The sequence below is a fragment of the Onychomys torridus genome, chromosome 6, assembly GCF_903995425.1.
Source record: "Onychomys torridus chromosome 6, mOncTor1.1, whole genome shotgun sequence".
NCBI lineage: Eukaryota > Metazoa > Chordata > Mammalia > Rodentia > Cricetidae > Onychomys > Onychomys torridus.
In genome coordinates, this window is record NC_050448.1 from 94,001,226 (window position 1) to 94,023,102 (window position 21,877).

Below are 21,877 nucleotides of genomic sequence, written 5' to 3' on the forward strand. Positions count from 1 at the left end.
TCTATATGTATATATCAATGCACATGTATACATAAATGAGCTGAATCTATGATTTTCATTAGAGGGAGGGTTTAGTCTGCCTGAAATAAGGTAGTTTCTTCCCTGGCTTTCACAATATAATCTATTATTCTAAACTCTGCATGGATTCCACCTGCAATACAAACTTTGTTCAACTGTATATCATGAAACCCTCTCTCCTGCTTTTGGATATTTTTAGCCTTTACTATATTTTCATTAATTTGTTAAATATGTACTTCCTATTGGTAGTTTTTTAAAGTATTATACTGCTTAAATATTTTTAAATAACATTAACAATCAAGTTAACTTCAAACCTCAAGAACAAGATGTTTCCTGAAGCAAGCTTTGCAAATTTAGTATCTAGTTGCTGTTTGGAAAAAATATAGTAGCGAATACAACAGCAATATGATCTAACACAGCCATATCACATGGGAGAGCCAGAATAATATGGATAATAATATACAAATAATAACTATTAAATATAACTATAAAAATGTTGATTTTTCCAGGTGGTAGAGAGATGATATATATATAGATAGATACATAGATACATAGATAGATAGAGGATAATTTTTTTTTGTTTTGTTTTTTGAGGCAGGGTTTCTCTGTGCAGCTTTGCGCCTTTCCTGGGACTGTGGCCTGGAACTCACAGAGATCCCCCTGGCTCTGCCTCCCGAGTGCTGGGATTAAAGGCGTGTGCCACCACCGCCCAAATTTCTTAAACTTAGTTCTTAGTATGTATGTGATTTGCATATACTTGTATATATGCATGTGATTTGTGTATCTGTCTGTCTGTTTCTGTGTGTGTGTGTGTGTGTGTGTGTGTGTGTGTGTGTGTGTGTGTTACTATGTGTAAGTGCCACAGCACAAGGACAACCTCCAGTGTTGATTCTCATCTTCCACCTTGAGACAGGTTCTCTTTGTTGTTTTTTTCTCTGCTGAACCACAAGCTTCCAAGGAGTCCTTTGTCTCCACTTCCTATCATGCTGCAAGGGTGCTGTGAGTACAGATTCACACTACTGTGTCTGGCTTTATGAAGGATCTGAGGATCCTCAGGTTTGCATGGCAAACACTTTACCCACTGAGTTATCTCTTAAACCCCAAGAGTGAGTTGAAAAAGAGAAAAATATAATGACTTAATTTTGATTAGCCTATTACTAGCTTTCAAAATTCATTCTATTTTTATCTTCTTATTACTATGATGTGAGCTAGTGAGTTGCCATTACAGTGTCTGCTTTCTGAGGGGGAACCCAGTGCTCAGAGAATTAGAATTTGATCATAAAGATTTGATCTTTATGTATTAATCATCTAGAGGGGCAGCCTAAAACCATCTGAGTCTTTTAATCCTGTGAAATTCTGGTTTTTTACCCACCACTAATATATTAGCGATCATTACCACTTTTAAAAAAATCAATATGGATAATTGAGTTATTATAAAATTTAAGAAACAAGTTAGGGAAAAAAAGTAGTCTGAGATTTGATTGTTAGACTCAGAAGCTGTCAAATGTCCTTAGAAGAGAGCTGAAAGATTTCCTAAATTACAGTCTTCAGTGTGTTCATTGCTCTGGGTGGGACTACATTCTGAGTATTGTTCAACCCATCAAGACAAATCTCTAAGAGGATCAGCATCATCAAGAATGCACACCAACCAAGTTGCCATGTTTACACACATACTTTCTTTTCTCTGGCCCTCTACCCAGCTTATTGAACCAGGGCCACAGTGTGGCTAGTAACCTGTGAACTTGTTAATTACGCTTTAAAACTCGAGCTGGGTATATTATTGTTTGTCTCTGGATTTAGATTTAACACATGAAGAAAGGATTTTCTATAGCATACCAAGGCACATCAGAGGCATCGGGACCTCAGAGTGACCTGTGAAAGCTAGGCAGTGTCAGGACAAAAAGAGGAATATGTGCAGTAGTGCTGAGTCATGTTAATAAGAGATCAGTAGCTTACAGAACTGCTGACTCTGCAGAGGTGCATGAAGCTGCCATCGCTCTATAATTACCTTGACTCCAATAGCCCTTAGCCCCAGGCATGAAACAGCATTTTCTTTGACTGTTGTAAGATATAGACCCCATACTTCTTGCAGTGTACTTATATATCCTGGTTGGCATAAATGGGCCTCTAAATTATTAAGAAACTTAGCTTAACCAAGACTTCATCCCAGGCTTTTTACATTTTATCAAAGAAGCTTATTCCAGAACTAACAGATGCCACTGAGGAAGACAAATTACACATTTCGACAGTGATATTTCAAACAGAATTGGTCTGAGGTAGTGGCAAACTCTATATGCTTCTAAAATTCTGTCTCTTATCTACATATCTAGTTTTCTGTTTCTTTGTTTCCAAATTCCTCCCCTCAAAGATTGATTACAGCATTTTCTGTAATTCGTTACAGTCTGCTTTTGCTTAAGGAGACAATCTCTGGAAATTTATACCAAATTACTCCAGTAATGGATGTGCTCTCGTAATTCACCTGTCTTCTGCATATTCACTGATTTGTGAAACTTTTTAGAACCAAACCTCACTCTTTAATGGAGCAGACATGCGCTGTTAGCTGTGCTAACCGGCACACGTAACATGTGACAGTGGTTTCTGGAATCCCCCCAGAAACAAAAGGTGCAAGTAGGAGATTGTGTGTGCTGTGGTTTATAGCACATGATTATTGCCTTGATGGTTCATTGTCTTTCGAAATGTAACTGTTCCTGTTGTTTTTAACTCATAAGCTACAGTAAAATGCACATTTTCTTTGTGGGCAAAAAGTAACATTTAGCACAAAAGTCAAAACATAGCTTCTTTTAAAAAAAAAAATCTCCAATTAATTCTGAATTTTAAGTGACTACTAAATTAAACGTTTCCTGTCACATGTTAACAATATGGGGCCTTCGATTGAAAGGAGCGCCGTGTAATCTTGTTGAGCCAGTAGGTCACAGGAATAAGAGGAAACGTGTGTGAATCACAGGAGAGAGCGGATGTTGGATGGATCTGTGAAATGCTCTCTGTTGTACTATCAGCTGACTGATGGCTGTGATTCTCAGAAGGACTCCAACATTATGCCTCCTAAAAGCTGGAGATTAATGCGACCATGGTGAACCACACAGCGACACTCTGGCAAAGAAAAAGGGTCAGGACTGGCAAGATGTGGCAGGTGTCAAAATAAAAGGTTAGGCTCTGTGCCTGGGGACCCATCTGTCAGATAAAACTATGATAAGGCAATTAATGTATTTGTTTATGTTGCTCATGTCACACCCTGCATATTCCATAAAAATGATCAGTTTAAACACTCTGAACTGCTTTTTGGAAATGAGACCATATGTAAAAAGAAAATACTCAAGATTAAAAAAGAAGTTTTATTAGTTAAATGGAGAGTTTACACAGCCAAATCAAGTTAACTTGATGTACTTCTTGTTGTCTTTACTAAAGCACTAAAGCTATTAACTATAACATCTTCATAATGTAGAGTTTATATTAGAGACATTTGAAGCGGATGTTTATGCTGCAATATAATTGGTATATCACTTCAGAACTTCACCATGCTTTACATCCATAATACTAGATTCTAAGTTTGGAATAAAATACATCCCAGAGAATGTATGAGGAACTGAGAACTTCCAACCATAAGCTATGTATCCTGCATTTTCTTCAAATGTTTTGTTCACAACGTTGTCATTATTAGGGCTTTCGTTCTCACTCTGTGAGTAATCCTGACTCCTCTCATTGTATTTATTATTTATTTAGCTTTCTCATGACATCTGCTTTACAATCTGTTTAAACTAGAACATATTTAGGTTTAATATTCATCAGTGATGTATTTCTTGCAGACAAACTAAATTATCATATGCTTTAAAATGCCTTATTATTTTCCAGGTCAAAAAATGTAAAATAATTTACCCAGAATTATGAAAAAAATAAGATTTTTTTTTCCCAGCTCAAAATTTCAGGTAAAGAAAGGATTTTCTCATTACTTTCTACTAACGTAGTTTTTAAAAAAAGCTCCCAGTTATTGTTTTAATGCATTGCTCTTACAATAATGTTACATTTTAAAGAGAAGAAACTGGTTCACCAACTGCATAATGTGCTATGCAGAAGGAAGAGTCAAGGCCTTTAATTTCTGAGGAAAAGCCAGATATGACCATTGTGTTCTCAAGCTGCACTTTCTGACAGAGTGATGGTGTTAGCATTCATTGTGACAACAGAAAGAAGCATTTGAAAAATAGAGCTCCCATGTTCAATGGATTTATTTTCATTTTGTTGAGACAGGATTTACCCTACTACTTCCCATCTATTAGAAGGGTTTTGGTTAAACTTTAAGTCAATGATTTTTTTTTCCACTAGGACAATTTCCCAGCCCAAAGCATGTCACAATCTTAAATTTTCTTCCATCTCTAACAGAAGCATGGCTTCAGTGGAGCAATAGGGATATTATGGTGGATGGCGAGGAAGTAAAGGTCAGTGGAGATTCAAGACACAGATTTTATTATAGGGTTCTTCCTGAGGTCTGATGCATGACTTACAAATTATGTTTGCAGTCTGACTACAACTAACTACTATTTAAAATTGAATTCACTCTTGCGTGCATTTCCTGGCTCAGAGGTTTATACTGTTGCTTTAATTTTATTTGAATTTCAGTCTTCTGAATTAGCTCTGTTTCCTATCTCTTTATCTTCATTTGCCTGGATGTAGTTGAAAATACACGAGGGCAAAATAAAATTCTTAGTCACCATTCTGTATGACTCTTCAAAATTCTAAGATGTGTAACATTACCAAGCTGTGATCGATTCAGCTAACTGGCTACTTTCTCTGTACCATAGAGTAAAAGGAATAATCTCAACAGAAAGTTGGGATCTCACTCATTTTTCACAGATCCATTAACAGATCCATCAAACAGAAGGTAAGATGATTTTTAACTTCTTCACAGTAGGGACTGTCCGTTATAAATGACGGATTTCACAGCACATATTCCATCTTTACATGGGAAGAAAATAAACAGCCAGGTTCCTTTGATTTTAAAATGATTTGCTTTCTACTTTCACTTTTCTACAGAAGTGTGAAAGAGCAATTTTGCTGGATATCCACTTATTTCAGTCCAGCCATGTGAAGATATTATGAGAACTCCGGTGGGGTGGTTGACCCCTCTTTGCCCTGGGACTGTGCAAACCTGCCTCTGTTTTAACCATAGGTGAGTTTTCATGAGTTGTTCCCTGACAGAGCAGCTAGACAAACTAAATCACAAAACTGCTTCTCTTATTTTTTAAGCTAAATACATATATACATGGTTATTTGGGAAAATTAATTACTCATCGGCCATTCCTTCCATCCATGGTAATAGTAAAGAGTGCCTATCTGTATTTTGATTATTTTAACAAATAATTAAAATCCTCAGCATAAACTGTATTATGTAAAGAAAGTATGCACAACCAATTTTGTTTCCTACTCTGAAAAAAAAAAAATGTTTTTCTTTCAGAAAATCTACTTCAAATTGACTAGCATGTTCCCACCTGCATCAGATGCTCCGTTTCCTTAGCTTCACATGCTTCTGGACCACATCTGTCCCAGGCATCACTTTTCTGGCCAGACACTTGTCTCTGTTTTGCTGTAGTTTGTGGCTTTAGGAATTTATTTTAATACATTGAGCATTTGTCCCATATTAGGTAAGTAATATTTTACCTCCATTTCCAGATGACGAAACTCTGGTATATGGAGGGTAAAGCATTCTTAAAATATGAACCTATCTTCTTTTAGTAATGGGGATTCTATGTATCTGCTTACTGCTAAAATGCTGAGGAACCAGGATGAAAGTCTGAGAGTTGTGTGGCAGGTAAGAAAAATAAGCAAGTGAGTGTACAGAGAAAATTAGAAATGGGGAAGCGAGGTGATTGGTTGGAGAACAAGCATAACAGGGTTTTTTTGTTCCTTTTCTTATTTGTAAAATAGGGTTTTTTTTTGTCATTTTACATACCAATCTTGGTTGTCCCTCCCTCCCCTTCTCCTGCACCCCCCACCCTCTCCCATCCCACTCCTCAGCCTCTGTTCAGAGAGGGTAAGTCCTCCCTTGGGGATTCAACAAAGTCTGGCATACTAAGTTGAGGCAGGACCAAGTCCCTCCCCACTGTGTCAAGGCTGAGCAAGGTATCCCATCCTGAAGAGAGGGAGGAGAGATCACAGGATCAAGTGAGGTCAAGATCACAATGGGGAAAACCATGAAGATAGCTGACCAAAGCTAGTGGGAGCTCATGGACTCTGGATTGTCAGCTGAGGAACATGCATGGGACTGAACTGAATGTGGGTGACAGTTATGGGGCTAGGTCTGTCTGGGGAGCCCCTGGCAGTGGGACCAGGACTTACCCCAAGTGCATGAAGCATAATGATTTTAGGTGAAGTGTGACAGCAAAGAATGGGTAAGATATAACACTAGGTGGCTCAGTGGTATTTCTTGTTGCTCTGTTAAAATACCCTGTCCAGAGCTTCTTAAGGGAGAAAGACTGTTGGATAGTTCAAGGCACAATCCATTGTGGTGGAGGAGTCAGACAGCAGAAACCTAAAGGAGCTGAACACATCACGTTTTCATGTAGAAGAGAACAATGAGTCTGTGTGCACCAACACTCAGCTCATTTTCTCCAAAGCCCTGCCTATGAATGGTACCACCCACAGAGGGTAGGTCTTACCTTCTAATTAACTTAATGAAGATGATTCCCCACAGAGGCCAGTCTCCCAGGTGATTCAAGACTTTTGTCAAATTGAGAACATGAACCATGACACTATGGAAACTTGCAAAAAGCCTCATAATGATGATGGAAAGGGGGAAAAGGAAGTCCTGAGAAATAACAAATACATGGGTTTCTGTGCCTTTAGCATAATTTGATTAATTCTCAAATTATGTTCCCATTATGGAGTTAATTTTCAAGGTAGAATAAAGAGGAACCTCTGTCTCTGAAGAGGTTATTAATGTTGTTACACTTCATCATGAGAGTGGTTTAGCATGTGAAGAAGACATGATACAGTGGCTTGGAAGACAGACTTTGTGGACAACAAGGAGCCTGACTCCCTGCTTCCTCCTCCCTGTCATGTGTGTCATCTTTGCAGGAGTCTCAGAGCTACCTCCTCCTGCAGCAGAAGAGCTGACTGTGTGCATCTCCCTAATATCCTGTCCAGTAACATCGCAGCAGCAGATCTCATACAACCAAGATGATTTAGAACATTACGTGGACAATCCTAGATTAGGCAAATCAGGGCTTTAGTCCTCCTGTGTTGTTCCAGGAGGCCGACAACATGCCTAACCCTTACAAGACTTCCTTCTTGATTTTCACTGGAAAAGAAACAAATAGAATGAAAGCACTCTCTGCATAAGATTCTTCAGACCTTTCAATACATGGTAGATTTCAGGTTTCCTGTATGTAGCAAACATCAGTATCATAACTCTTGTAATTTAATTCAGTGTGTTCTACAGAACAGTGAACACTTTTGCAATTCTAATGCACTAGAAAGCATTTCAATTAGTTCATCATAATACTATACTAGGGAAGAGGATTTGTAAAAATCCTTTTACTGGATTTACAAGTGAGATGTTTTCCTTTAAGTATTACTAGGAGGATCCAAAGACAACATACAATTAGTAATATTTGTCTATTAAATTCATACACACACACACAACTGGGATAGATATACATTCTATATAAGTGTGTATGGATGTATATAGAAGAAGAAATTAAATTAGAAACCATGGAGAAATGCTATCTACTAGTTTGCTCTCCATGGCTTGCTCAACTTGCTTTCTTAAGCAACTCAAAACCAGCTCATTCTGGGTGGCACTGCCATAATGTGAACTGTTTCACATCAATCATTCATCAAGAAAATGCCCCTCCCCAAGATGTTCCTATGAGCAATCTGATGGACACAATTCCTCAGTTGAACTTCACTTTTCCCGGATAACTCTAGTTTGTGGAAAGTTGAAAGAAATTAACCATCAACATATGTACGCATGTGCACACGCATGCGTGCACACACACACACACACACACACACACACACACACCTCTTGGTATTTTAAGTGCTCTTCAGAATGGAAGTAAATCTGTGGCTTCCTTTCTTCACCACACTCCTGGAAAAGTTACTATGAGGTCTGGTGCTGGCTGTATGTCCTGCTGTTCTGTAAGCTCTAATAGGATATTCCAAGCCAGAGGCCACTGTGTCTGTCATGATGACAGGCAGTGTGTACAATGTAAACCATTAAAGGTAGGCTCTGCAGGGTATCAGGAACTTAAGTAAAGATTAAACCATCAGTAAATCAGCCTACTGACTTGCCTAGCTATAACCTCTTTCATCTAGGTAGTCTTCAACATGGATTATTTGTTCTTTGGATCCTTTTTTTTTTAATTTCTGCTCTAATACTGTAATTTTTGCAATATGTAAAAGTATCTTATGCATACACATTTTATTGCAAAATGGTTTATAGACTGTGAAGTAATTTTACTGTCAAAATATTTTTAAAACTTATTTATGGAATCGTGTAGTATTGAGAATACTGAAGTGAAATAGTTATAACTTAACAAACTGTGATTGTTTACAAAAGTGAAATGAACTCCTCTGTCTCCGTGTGTGTGCACTTTTGCCATATGCTACTCCATACCCCCCCCCCCCCACTGCCACTTCAATCTGGGCTTTCCTAATTGCCACACTTTGCCCAATATCACTTTAGCCAGCATGACTAAGGGAGATATTTATCAAGGTTGCCATATCTGCTGTCCTGAGATCACCATTTCAAAGAAGTTTGAGCTACTTTCCAGGAAACAGAAGGGAGCCCACAGGAGAGAGATGTCATATCAGCTAAGGGCCCTGGACAAAATACTAACCACATGACAGTGGCTAGTAGCTATAGTATACTAAGATGACCTGTCCAGTGTTAGATAGCTGCATATCACCCAAAGACTCATGAGAATAGAATTGTTTTGAGCCAGGAAAGGCATGTAACTCATGGAACAAATCTTAGAATCAGCTATTTTTAAAAATGCAGAATCTGGGGTAACACAGAAACATACATTTACTTACATGTTATCTAAGACTAGTTTCATAGTGCACAAAAGTGGTAGAGTTGAATAATCAGAGAGTCTATGGCACGAAGAGCCTAAAAATATAACATCTTTCCTTTTACAGGGGAAACTTCATGAACTCTTGCTTTAAGTCAAGGAGGCAGGGTGATTTGTTGGGCAGCAATAAATTACACAGACATTTGCCCAAAGCGAACATGCCTCATTCCTTATTAAACCAATAAATTCCTATGCTCCTGAAAAACTACACATGCATTGGCAGAGCCAATAACCCATTCCATGGGTAAAGCTTATTGTTCAGCTTGCATTTCTAAAGTACGATAATGCAGATGGCTGGTTGAACACCAGCATCTGCTACTTATTCACCACAGCAGTGGAGCTGGGCATAAGGCTACTCTTCCAGAATTGGATTTCTGAGTCCCTATGTTATATGTAACCCGAGTTTGTATTTCCCTTTATGAAATAAGAATAGAACAGATGCTAGTATTTCCTTGGGTTTCTCCTTGCCTTTCTTACTCTTCCAACTAACAGGAACCTATAGCTACTCGATTTACCTCCCTAATAAGTATAATAGGCTAGAGAAGGAGGAAGAAATGAAAACTATTCAAATAATTTAAGCCAACTTTTTCACTTTCTAGAACTCAATGGAGCAGTTCTAACAACTTAGAATACTCATATTGATTTACAAATTAGAGAGAAGTTGAGTCTTCTCTAATGAACCAAATGGCCATTGGTTTTCATATTTCAGCAGATTGACCATCTCCTAACAAAGGTAACAGTTTTATTCAAAAAGTTTTGGCACCAAAATGATTTAGCTGATTAAACATTGGATAGTTGGCTCCAAACTCTAAGTGACTTTGATAAACTTTGCCCCAATTTTGTTAGTTGGCCAGAGGCGAACCATTTACAGTAACCACACTTTTCTCTTCCTAGGTAAAAATATACAACTCCAGATAGACGAAGCAGGAATTTTGAACACTGGCCTTTCTAATTCCTGTTTCTCCCAAGTCAGAGGGTTGCAGTAACTGGCGATCGCCCTAGGCATGTGTCATTTTAGTTCCCAGAAATGCTTGTGCACCAACATAGTGCCTTAGGTGATGCGATAGGGATATAATCAAGGTGAGCCTTTGCCAGGTAGCTGAAAAGTACATATAGAGAATGTTTTTAGGCAATTAGCAGATAATTAGGGAGGAGAATTTTAGTCACACTGGGAATCTGTAAACTATGATGGCAGTCAATATGGATTAATGAGGGCAACTTTGAAGTATGCAAACTTGACATGGTTCCCATTTCTCCAGTGGTTGTCTCCCTAAGACTGGGGTGAAGCCTACCAACACACAGAGGACACTAACCTAAGCAATTCCGGGAGTGACCCATTCTTAGAAAACCAAGTCTATAGCAGACTTAATATCCAGAGGTTAAGACCCTGTTATGGAAATTCTGGAAATCTAAATGCAGCAAATGTGTTCTGGAGCAAAAACAAAACAAAACAAAAAAGAACCAAGCAACAGAAAACAAAACAATAGTAACAAAACCTTTAGTTTCCTTTCCACGTGAAATACATTTAAAAAATATTCTTCCCAGAGTAATTTTGTGCAAGTAAAGAAGAATTCCCAAACACAACTGTAAAAATGGAAGCTGGCTTGTGGTGCTTGGGGGCTGCCTACTCATCTGGCAATGCCCTCTTAAGAGTAACTTCTCTTGGAAACTATATCAGCTGTTCTTGTTATAGACCATCTCAGATTCTGTAATCTGTGGATCAGAATGAGTGTAATAGTCTTAGTTATTTAAGTATCTGCTTTCCCTGCTGGACTCAATGCCATGTAAGGAAAAAAATACCTTATTTTTCTTGCTCACCAAAATATTCCCATGGCTTGTAAAGATGGTAAGAAGAGCCCAGGTCCGTAACAAATACTTGTTGAAGAAATAGATCTCTAAGAGGAAAACGACTGATTGAATTTTACCAGCATCAGAAATGGGCATGAACAGTGATGAGCCCTCAGCAAGATGAGCTTGTATGGAGTAGATAATGACTTAAACAACATTGAGCAAGGGGTGTTCTCAAAAGACAGTATTGGGCCGTGCCCATTATGACTATTATAGACAGAAGACACATGAGGGAAATGCATGTTTTGGTGCAGGGCCGAGGACTGGCAAGGAATATTCAGTTCAGACCAAACTCCCTATAAGGACATACTTAGCTTTGGGAAAGGAAATTGGAACCTATTTGGGTTTTCTATCTCACAATGTAATTACTATGGTTATTCTTCAGGATGTATATTCACATACAAGAGAGCTGGTGTTTAGATACCCTTCTTATGAGGGTAGTAATCTTCCCAGGGGCTAAAGTCCAAAAAGGAAAAAAAATAAAATAGCCAACTGAAAATAGAACCCAGTTCTCCATGATTATGCTGAAAATTTCAGTAAAATGCATTGTTGGGGGGCTGGTGCACTCCAGAAGTGAGGAAAGATAATCAAAGCAAAGACAAGACCCAATACACTGGAGGGAAATTAGAGGGAATGTGAGAGAAAACTGTCACATTGCTCTGTACCACATAGGGACACATCTGTGTCACTCAGCAAAGTCAGAACTTACTGAATAACAATACATTTGCAAGAGTTGGTAGTTTCAGCTACAGTAACTTGCTAGATAACCCTTGGTAATCTGTCTAAGGCAAATGAGAGTTCTTTTATTTCAACCTTAATTATTAAATTAAATCTTAGATCATGCATCACAGAGCCCACAGTGAGTGTGACATATCTTTAGACAGAATGAATATAAGTTAAAGAAGCTGCACCAGCATTCAAACGGTCCTAGAAGTAGGCTGATGGAAATGTTAATAGAGTCTGTATTGGTAAGATAACTAAGATTGCAGGCCAGGGTAACAGATGAGAGATTGGTGGGAGGACCTGCTGTCATGTTTGCTAGACGCCCATCCTTTTAAGGGGTTCATGTGAAGGAAATACAGATTTTCCTTAGTCTAATGAGTCATAGGCATTCTTGTGTCTAGTTTCCCTGCTATGATTTTTTAAATGCCCATGTGCCCTCAAAGTCTCAGTTCACACCAATAAACTTAAAAGGTGACATCCTTTCTACTACAAGGAATAGATCATTTATCAGTTGGAACTAGATGGGTGGTACCCAATGAATACTGTGGGTTATGGGCACACCAGGGACCACAGTCATCTCCCTCTAAAATGGTGCAAAAAGCTGTTTGTAAAATAGAGTGTCCTGGGTCAAAGCACAGTCTGGAAACCTCTTGTTTTATACAATAGGAAGTAACTAAGAGCCGGGTAAAACCGGATCTCAACAAAACTAAAAGGGGTAAGACTCAACCTGACTGGGAAAAATCACTTACCCTCTCTCTACCTGTATCTCATTAGTAAAATTAGGATGAAATAATTTATAAGGTTGCTATTAACGTTCAAATTTTTATGAGCAGTGAGGCTTTCAGAACATGATGTGTTCAGCAGAAAACACCACCATTTTTCAATATTCCTTTTACATGTAATGGAAACAAGTTAAAATAATAGGTCTGATGTTCACAAAGCCATTAAATATTTACTGTTCACTCTCTTGATGACCATTTTGATTCATGACATAGTATATATAAATCATCGATATTTTCAAATTACAAACAGCTCAGGAAGAAATTTTGTATCTCCTGCTGTGGCCTTGAACTAAAATATGAATTACCTCTGTCTTTGTGGGGATGTTTTTAAGCTTATCGTTTGTTAAGAGCACTAAGAACCTAAGCAAAATACTACATATGTATGATAAGTGCAAGATATTGCATATGTATGATAGGTTTATTATGATAATTTTCCTTGAATTGTAAATTGTGTCACATAGATCATTTTACCATTTCTGGGAGTCTCTTTGTTTATTTTTAAAATATTAGTATCCAGTAACAATCAAATTCAAACAGAAAGAGGTGTTCTCTGTGTCACACAATATACCATTAGTGAAACCAAAATATTGTGTTATTTCTTTCAAGGGAAATATAGTTAAAGATAAAGGGAGATGTGGGTAGGATGGCACTGACTTATAAATATCCTAGTGCTATTTTATGATTCTATACATTCTTCTTTTTTTCATTTAATTATATATCCCTATTACTGCCTTTTCTTTTTTCTAAAGTGTTTATTTTTCTATCTACTGGCGTGCAACCTTCATATTTTGCAATTTCTCCAAATACTCCTAGAATAGTTGTCTGTACTAGGTGTTGCACAGCAAAGAACCATTCATGGAAAAATCTTTCAGTGTTCATTCCAACACTCCCTTTCTAAACTTGTTCTCAAACCCTATCCAGATCCTTGCCCTCCTAAATCACCATTACCTACCCTAACCCATCCCCACCCCTTCTTTCTTATGCAAATGAATGTGCCCTGGCCTCCTGCCTTGAGACTCAACTCCTTCCTGGAAGCTTTTTTCCCCCCAAATTCTTTCTTTTCATCCTGTTTTTGAAACTATGTCTGTTTTTGAGATTCAGAAAATGTGGCAGTCAGGTAATAAGCAAATCTGTCAGGGTTCCCAAACTGATACATGATGAATGAAGTCAGGGTCTGTTTGGAAGCCGCTAATAATGGTTCTGTTATGTCTTACTGCTTGTGTACATTCAAAATGCAGATGGTGCGTGGAATACAGCCGGATGTAGCGTTAAATAAGTTGAATACCATCCTTTAGTTCTCTAAGTTTGCCAATTATATTAGAGCTCTGGTCACAAACTTTACAAGTATTTTGCAGGGGTAGGAGTGGGGTTATTTATAAGTGCTAGCAAGTAATCCAAATAAAAATATTCAAATGACATCTAGTGATGCTGGCATTCCTAGGCACTGAGAATACCTACCACCACATTCACCAGATGTTGAAAATTACCTCTGCACTGCTGAACACAATCTCTAGACAATATTAGTATTCAAATTTATTCAATTTAAGATAAAGTTCCTAGTATGCATAAAACTACCTTAATTTGTTGTGTGAAATAGGTAAACTAGTTCTGATTTTAGTTTCTGAGACAACTCCATACTGATTTCCATTGTAGCTGAGCTAATTGCATTACAGGACCATGTCCCCCCGCCCCCATTTCTATTGTTTTATTTGTGTTTTTATTTATGTTTGTATGTACCTATGTGTGAATACATGCCACATTCTGCAGGTGCTTTGGGAGGCCAGAAGAGGGCGTCAGATCACCCTGGAGCTTGAGTTATGCATGGATATGAGCTGCCCAACTTTGTAATTCAGCAGACCAGCGACTGGGAAGAACTCTTCATTTTCCACCCTGGGAAGTAGTAGCTTTCCAGATATTGTCCCTCTTAGAAGCAAAGAGAAGTTTACTTGTTTTAACTGTTTATAATTATGCACTACTGATTGTTTTGAATGGCTTCTTCTACAACATATGTATCTTTAATTATTATCCATTTTGGTGAAAATAAACTCTAGTTTATTTTCAGAATTTATAATAATACACTTCATTATTAAATTTCTGCAGTTGACTCCCTCCTTCTATTATCTATGAAAATTTGCTCTCCCACACTTCCCCAGTTTTTGGTTAAAATGAATACTATTGTTATAATAATTAATTCATGTGTATATACATGCATATGAGTACATGTATTAATTTCTGCTGAATATGTACTGAATGCTATTATTCATGTGTTGCTTTAATAAACCTGTTCAACTTTTCTCTAAACTTCTCTCTCCAGTTTGTATTCTGTCAGCAGTGGGCTGAGTTCAGCTGCCCTGTAGCCTCACCAGTACTGGAGGTGTCTCCTTCTTCTTTCCTCTATTCTGGTAGGTTAGCAGAAGCCTTCATCAGTTTCTGATTTACATGAAGTTGATGAACAAAGTAACCGGGGGAATTTATCACAGCTGTTGATCTTTTGGACTCGCACGTTTTTCAATAGTCTATTGAAGTCCTTTCCCAAGTTTTCTACTAGACTGTATCATTTTCATATCGATTCGAAAATGTTCTTAGTATAGCTCAGATGAATTTGGATGCTATCAATTTATAAACACATGTATGCCATTTACCAATATATTTTGATTTTAATTCTATCTATGATGTCTTTATTACCAAATATTCTTTATTTTTTAAATTTTATTCATTATTATTGCAGACTTTTGTGATGTGTGTGTGTGTGTGTGTGTGTGTGTGTGTGTGTGTGTGTGTGTCTGTATCTGTGTCTGTGTCTATGTGTCTGTGTGTGTTCTTGTGCAAGCCAGGCCACATGTGTGCAGATCAGAGGACAATATTCAGGAGTGGATTCTTTGACTATGCATCCCAAAGACTGAATTTATGTTGTCAGGCTTGTGCAGAGCACTAATATTACATTGAGCCTTTTTTCACAGCCAAACATTCTTCAAATTAGTATAGTAAAGCTTACTAACTGGACTGTAATGCTGTTTAACTTAACATTTTCTCCTTAATGGAATGTTAACGATATGTACTGATTAATAAATCATTGACTCTTTCTAGAATATTTAATTTCCTTATTGATTTTTATTGTTTTGCAGCCTTTCTCTTTGCTACTAGGAATTTTAATTGTGTGTGTGTGTGTGTGTTTGTGTATCCAATGGAACCACTTCCCTGCATTCCCAAAGCCTGTGGCACCTCCTTAGTCATATGAATGTAGGATATTATTGAGTTCACATTGGTTCTTCTGGCATGCATTGTCAAAACTATACCGTTTTAATGATCATATATCTTGACAATAACTGATAGGAAGTCATTCTTCCTTACTCTTCTATAAGACACTTGACTATATTGTAAGCACATTTAAAATTAAATTTATTTATTCATTGTGTATTGAGGGCGTTTGTGTCACAGTACATGTGAGAAGAACATAGGGTATCTTGTGGCTTACCTTTTATCATGTGGGTCCTGGAAATCAAATCCATGTCCACAAGCATGGAAACGAGTGCCTCTACCCACTGAGTCATCTTGCTGACCTTATCCTCTTGACTATTCTCAAACCTCTGCATTTATGTACAATATTTTAATAAACTGATCAATTTTCAAATGAGGACCTCATCTGTTCTCTGAATACTAAGAGTTTTTATGATTGGTTTTTGAGCTTTTTAATTTGTTCATGTGACAAGTTTTTTTATTCTTTTTGATGTTAATGTTAGCTATTTGTATTCTTTTATTGCTAAAACCCCGTTATAATTCACAGACTAAAACTGATCCATCCATTTTAATGTACTGCTCTATTTAGTTTGCTAATATTTTAGTCAGTACACTTCTATCTGTATTCATGAAAGTGGTTCATTTGTGATTTTAATTTTTTGTAATATTTTTGCCAGATTTTACATAAACCATTCATTGAATAGAAATTCTTTCCTTAATTATTTTCATCATTTTGAGGTGAGATTTGTGTAGAAATGCTATTATTTGTTCCTAAGTACTTAAAAAAGTTTCATGATGGATTCAGTTGAAATACTGTTACCTTACAAAATTTAAAAAAAAGTATTTTAAAGCAAATATGATATTCAAATATCTATGTATTTTTGAAGTTTTTATATTTTTAAATAGTTAATTTTTACCTTATTTATTAAGGGCATTTACATAAAGTAATTTAATATATTTTTTATTTTCAGCTATCAGTAGGACTAAGAGTGATGTCCATATTTTTGTTTCTTATATTGATAAGCAGGTTTTATTTTATTTATTTGGTTAATCATGTAGGTTGTTAGCAATTTTATTATCCAAAACCAGAGAAGAACTTTACACATTGTTGAATGTGTATATAATGTGTGTGCTTTGTATTTCATTTATTTATGCCCTTTATTTTTTATGTCAATATATTTTGCATGAGTATTTAATGTGCTGGTCATTTTACTGGGAGAATTCTTGAGATGGAATCTTAGATGTTGATTATCAACCCCTTTCTTCACTAACATGAGAATTTAAAACTCTCTAAAGAACATGACTTCATTTTTATTCCTTTTTTAAAAAATCTGCTCCATTGACACTTCATAGATAGGCCACTGAACCTCCACTGATTTTTTTCTCATGTTATTGAAGAGTAAATAGCTTAACTTTCAGAACTTAGAGATTTTTAGTTATTTATCTATTTTTTTATTTGAATCAGTAATAGTTAGAGGCCTAGTCTCTGTTTTATTATTTGGAATCTGTTAAGATTCTATTTGGAATTTGTTAAGATTCATTTTCTGTATGGGTTCATTGTATGACTAAAGATACTGTGTATTTAATCTGATTTGTATGCGAGTGTGTGCCAGTGAGTCATTGGTTGTGTTGTTTAGATCCTGCATATACAATTTTTGCCTTGTCTACTTACTCTATCAGCCCTCAATAGTAATTAGTTGAATTTTCTGCAATATCTTTGGAATTATTTGTCTTTTTTGTTACATTTTATCTACCATTTAACTATATTTTCTGTATATACATTATCTCTAATCTATGTATTTATCTGTTATCTATTTATTAATTATCTATATTCTTTTTTCATACATAAAAATAATTTTATATTTATCTATATTCGTTTTACCATTGATACCCCTGTCATCTATCATTCTATCATAGATATTACAAGATATTGGATAAACACTATCTTTAAACTGTATATGCTGTTGTAAGTTTGATCTTTTATTAATGTGAAATATTGTTACTTACAGAAGTTTTCTCGTTTTACAACCCAACTCTATTTAAAAATAATCTAATAACTTATTTTTCAATGTGCTTATATGGAATTTCCTTTCATATTTTCCTATGGCCACACGTGTATGTGCATGTACACATACAAGCACACATACACACTAAATAAATGAATGTAAAAAGGAAAAAGTACTAAATAAAGCAAATGGTATATAGAATACACTAGAAAAATATTAACATCCTTCTTTCTTTTGCAGTTTCTTTGTTGATTTGCTTGGTATTTGAGAAAACAAAGTGCTCTAAATGATCATAAAGTCAATATGCAGCTCAGGGTGGCCTTGAACTCATGATTTTCCTATCTCAGCCTTCAGAATGGTGAAATATACCAGCATGCCCAGCTCTTCTCTCCTCCATTTCCAAGATTGCTTTAGGTCGAATTTGATGTTGTTACTATAACAGATTAAGGTATGAATTATTGTATTGACAGGTGCCTTTTGTGGGCTGAGCTCCTTTAAGTACTAAACAATGAGGCGCCTGGTCCAGGGGAGGTACTCTGACAGATATTGCTGGTTTCTTGTGTAAGTAGAGGATTGTTTTTCTTCTTGTGATTATATCCTCTTTTCATACATAATGCCAAGGATTAGCACCTTTCTTTTCTATTGGCTTGCCTTTTCTGCAGTTTATCTCTTTTAATGATCTTTTGGAGAGCAAGCATTTAAATTTATCACTCAACTGTTCTCTCACTTATAAATTATTGATCTCCAATCGTATCTTTATTAATTCATTCCTGCCATTTTATACTCATTTAGAAAATTATTCCTATTTTTTTACTGGAATGATTAACTAATCTATTTTTATTCTTTCTTGTTTAACATGAAAATCATTAAAGCATTATATTTTCTTCTGACTACTGGTCTGGCAGAATCCTACTGTGTTTAGTTCTTCTATTAATATAATTTTAATTTTTAACCTTGCCATGAGTGGGGAATCTGCCCACCTTACCAAAATTCCTAAGATTGACCCACAGCTCCAACATTGCTACCATCTTCTGATATGGTGGCACATATTTTAACTGAGTGCCTCTTCTCACCTGCTTTTGTAACTGTCTGTGGCCATCTCACCAAGATCCAAGAGGAGAGCTGAGTAACAACTCTGGGATGGTAAGGGATGTGAACAGTGACAGTGAAAGGAAGTCTTTGTCTTTTTCCTGATGCTTCAAATGCAGATCTGAAGAAGGAAGGATCTGAACCTCCCCACCTGGATTCCAGGTGAAAACAGTAACTTCTGGAATGAGGAAGTAGAGGACCTGCTCTCCAAGGAGCTACTTTATCTGACCTGAAAATGTATAAAATTATTGTTGTAAGATAGAAATTAACATCTATCCCTTTAGGGTCCATTATTTCAAGACCCCACTTCAGCAGCTGCAATGATATAATAACTGATACACTTACTAATTACTAGTTGAGTTGCATTGCTATCAAGGAATATGAAATATATAAAATATATGTTCTAGTTCAATATAGAATGTGCTAAGATACTTTAGCTGTCTAAGAAGTGATCAAGTTTTGTAAGTATTTACTACTGATTTTATGAATTTTCTATCACATAACTGTATGATGTCTTAGCTTATATATACATATATATATATATATACACACACATACACACACACACACACACACACACACACACACACACACATATGCTATTCAAACCACATTATTAGTCGTGTTACAACTTTCCATATCATGCTTTATATAACAGCATTGCATAGAAGAATGATGAGTTTCCATCAAAATAAAAATGTTTCCTGGTCCCTTTATTCTTTGCTTCCTGTTTTTATTGACAAGGTTAGTAACAGAGACTATGGACCAGGAATGAATCTTATCTCTAATTTACCAGCTGTTTTGATTTTAAAACACACTGTTTCATCAGTTCCCATGACAATGTAAGGCGGCGGCGGGGGGGGGGGGGGGGTAGTACACATCCCTCAGGATTCATAGCATCATAAAATGAATACATGTTGACTAATTTCAATCATGCTTAGCTGATGAGAGACATGATCTTGCATTGCATGTAAGAGGCCGTGAGAAGTAATGTCATATTGGCATCTGCTTAGGCTTGAGTGTCCTGGACTTTCCCAAGTTTATTTTACTGGCGATGCTTTGGTTCCAGCAAAATGAAAAAAAAAGAAATGTCCCATACAATATTGATTTGAAGAGTACTGCTCTATATCCCTGTGTTATGCTGTAGACTTGGAACTGGCACCTTAACACAGAATGTACAAATGCTATTTAGGAGACCTTTGAACTTCTTGACATGGATACACATTCTATGTGCATATATGGCATATATGTATGTATTTCTGAGGAGATGGACACAGACTGGAGCCGATTTCAAAATTTCACCACCTGTAGTTTGTTTGTGACAAGTATTTATTTATTTAATTTATTTATTTGCATGGGTGTGGGAACACGTTCCACAACAACACTCAGATGGATGCTGAGGATGCAGTGTGCTGGCGTTGATTTTATCCTTCTATCACGTGGGTAACAGCAATCAAACTTGGGTCATTACGCTTGGTTGCAAGCACCTTATTCACAGCTCCCCACCCCAGACGCATTTTTATGCTAAGTGAAAAGACTGTGACTAAAATTCTTAAATATATTGTTCTTTTCCTCTGTTGCTGGTTGGTTAAAGTTTTTCCTGCTTGCCACCATCAGACATTTCCTAGCATCAAAGCATTTTATCCTCCTTAGATAATCTGTTTCTTTTTCTTTTCCCTTCTTGGAAGTCATCTTTCTTCTTCCATCGAAACAATGTTTTCCCACAGAGTTTTCTTCTCTTTTACAGGAAGCAGTGCTTCCTTGCAGATTTTGTGAATATTAATTGCTTCTTAGCATTTATGTCTGGTTTCTACAGCCTCTTGTTTTGCAAAGAAAAATTTGCTGCTATCTGAGACAGCTGCTGAATCCATTCCATCTGTTTGGTTGTTATTTCATACATCAATGCTGGCCTTTACTTTGTATTATTTTAATTGTTTGTTTAGAGTCTTTGCAAGGGATTTTTATTTTTGTTGTTTATTTGTTTGATTTGGGTTTTTATTTGTTTTGAGACAGAGTTCCATTGTATAGCTCAGGATAGCACAGCACAGGATTCACCATCCTATCTCAGCCTCATGATTGCTGAATTTGCATCAATATTTTGCTAGGTCTGGGCTCATTTTATTTATTTTTCTCATTGTTTCCCAGAACAGTATCTAATCACATGCCCAAGTGTCAGTTTAAATGGTGAACATACTGTCTTGTCATAGCACATCTTCCAAAAGCAATTTTTAATAACTTTTCCAATGTAAATTTGATGGTGAAGCCCATTTATATATTTCCTACTTTCTGTCAAGTTTTCCTCTTATTCCTCTCTTTAAATTCTAGGAATTTTTTTTTTTTGTATGTGGAGCTGAGGATCAAACCCAAGGCCTTGCACTTGCTACGCAAGCGCTCTACCACTGAGCTAAATCCCCAACCCTTAGGAATATTTTTATATAGATATTATTAACACTTTGATACTCTCAAGTCATGCAAATGCTATTTCATATGCTATGATTGGTTATAAATCACAGTTTCTGAAGACTTTCTGAATTCCACAGCTGGTAGCCAGCATCTACTTACAGAGCTGATTCCTCTGAGATCTACATTCTAGGGCCCCCAACCCACTCTTCTATTTGTTCCCTGTTGCATTCTTAGGTTGGACATGTCTGCCTGAATATGGAAGAGTCTAATGGAAAGTAAATGAAGCCATGTTTAGCCCAATTCTACTACAGTGGCTGGAAACAGAAAAGAATAAGTGATTTTCCCTAGATGAAACAGAATTTAGGGGTGTATTTCAGGGTGTTTAAGGAAACAAAACTAAGAAGATACCACCTGATCTGTAGCTAGAGTTTTCCTGCCTGGCCCATGGTCAGGACAAATCTCTCTCACCTGCCAGTCCCGCAACTGCTCAGACCCAACCAAGTAAACACACAGAGACTTATATTTCTTACAAACTGCATGGCTATCACAGGCTTCTTGCAAACTGTTCTTATATCTTAAATTAATCCATTTCTATTAATCTATAAGTTGTCATGTGGCTTGTGACTTACCAGTACCTTTCTCTTTTCTTTTGGTTTTTCAAGACAAGATTTCTCTGTGTAGCTTT

General features: G+C 36.6%; 1 long non-coding RNA gene across 2 annotated transcripts; it reads left to right on the top strand.

Annotated features, from left to right (window-relative positions):
- The first annotated feature begins 883 nt into the window (after window positions 1–883).
- Window positions 884–14,758, top strand: LOC118585720. 2 transcript variants are annotated; one of them, XR_004945224.1, is made up of 4 exons: window positions 884–4,912; window positions 5,065–5,200; window positions 5,486–5,672; window positions 14,225–14,758. It is a non-coding gene; the product is annotated as an uncharacterized LOC118585720 (long non-coding RNA). The 2 variants fall into 2 exon arrangements; XR_004945225.1 differs by lacking the exon at window positions 14,225–14,758 and adding an exon at window positions 5,764–5,835.
- Window positions 14,759–21,877: the final 7,119 nt, after the last annotated feature.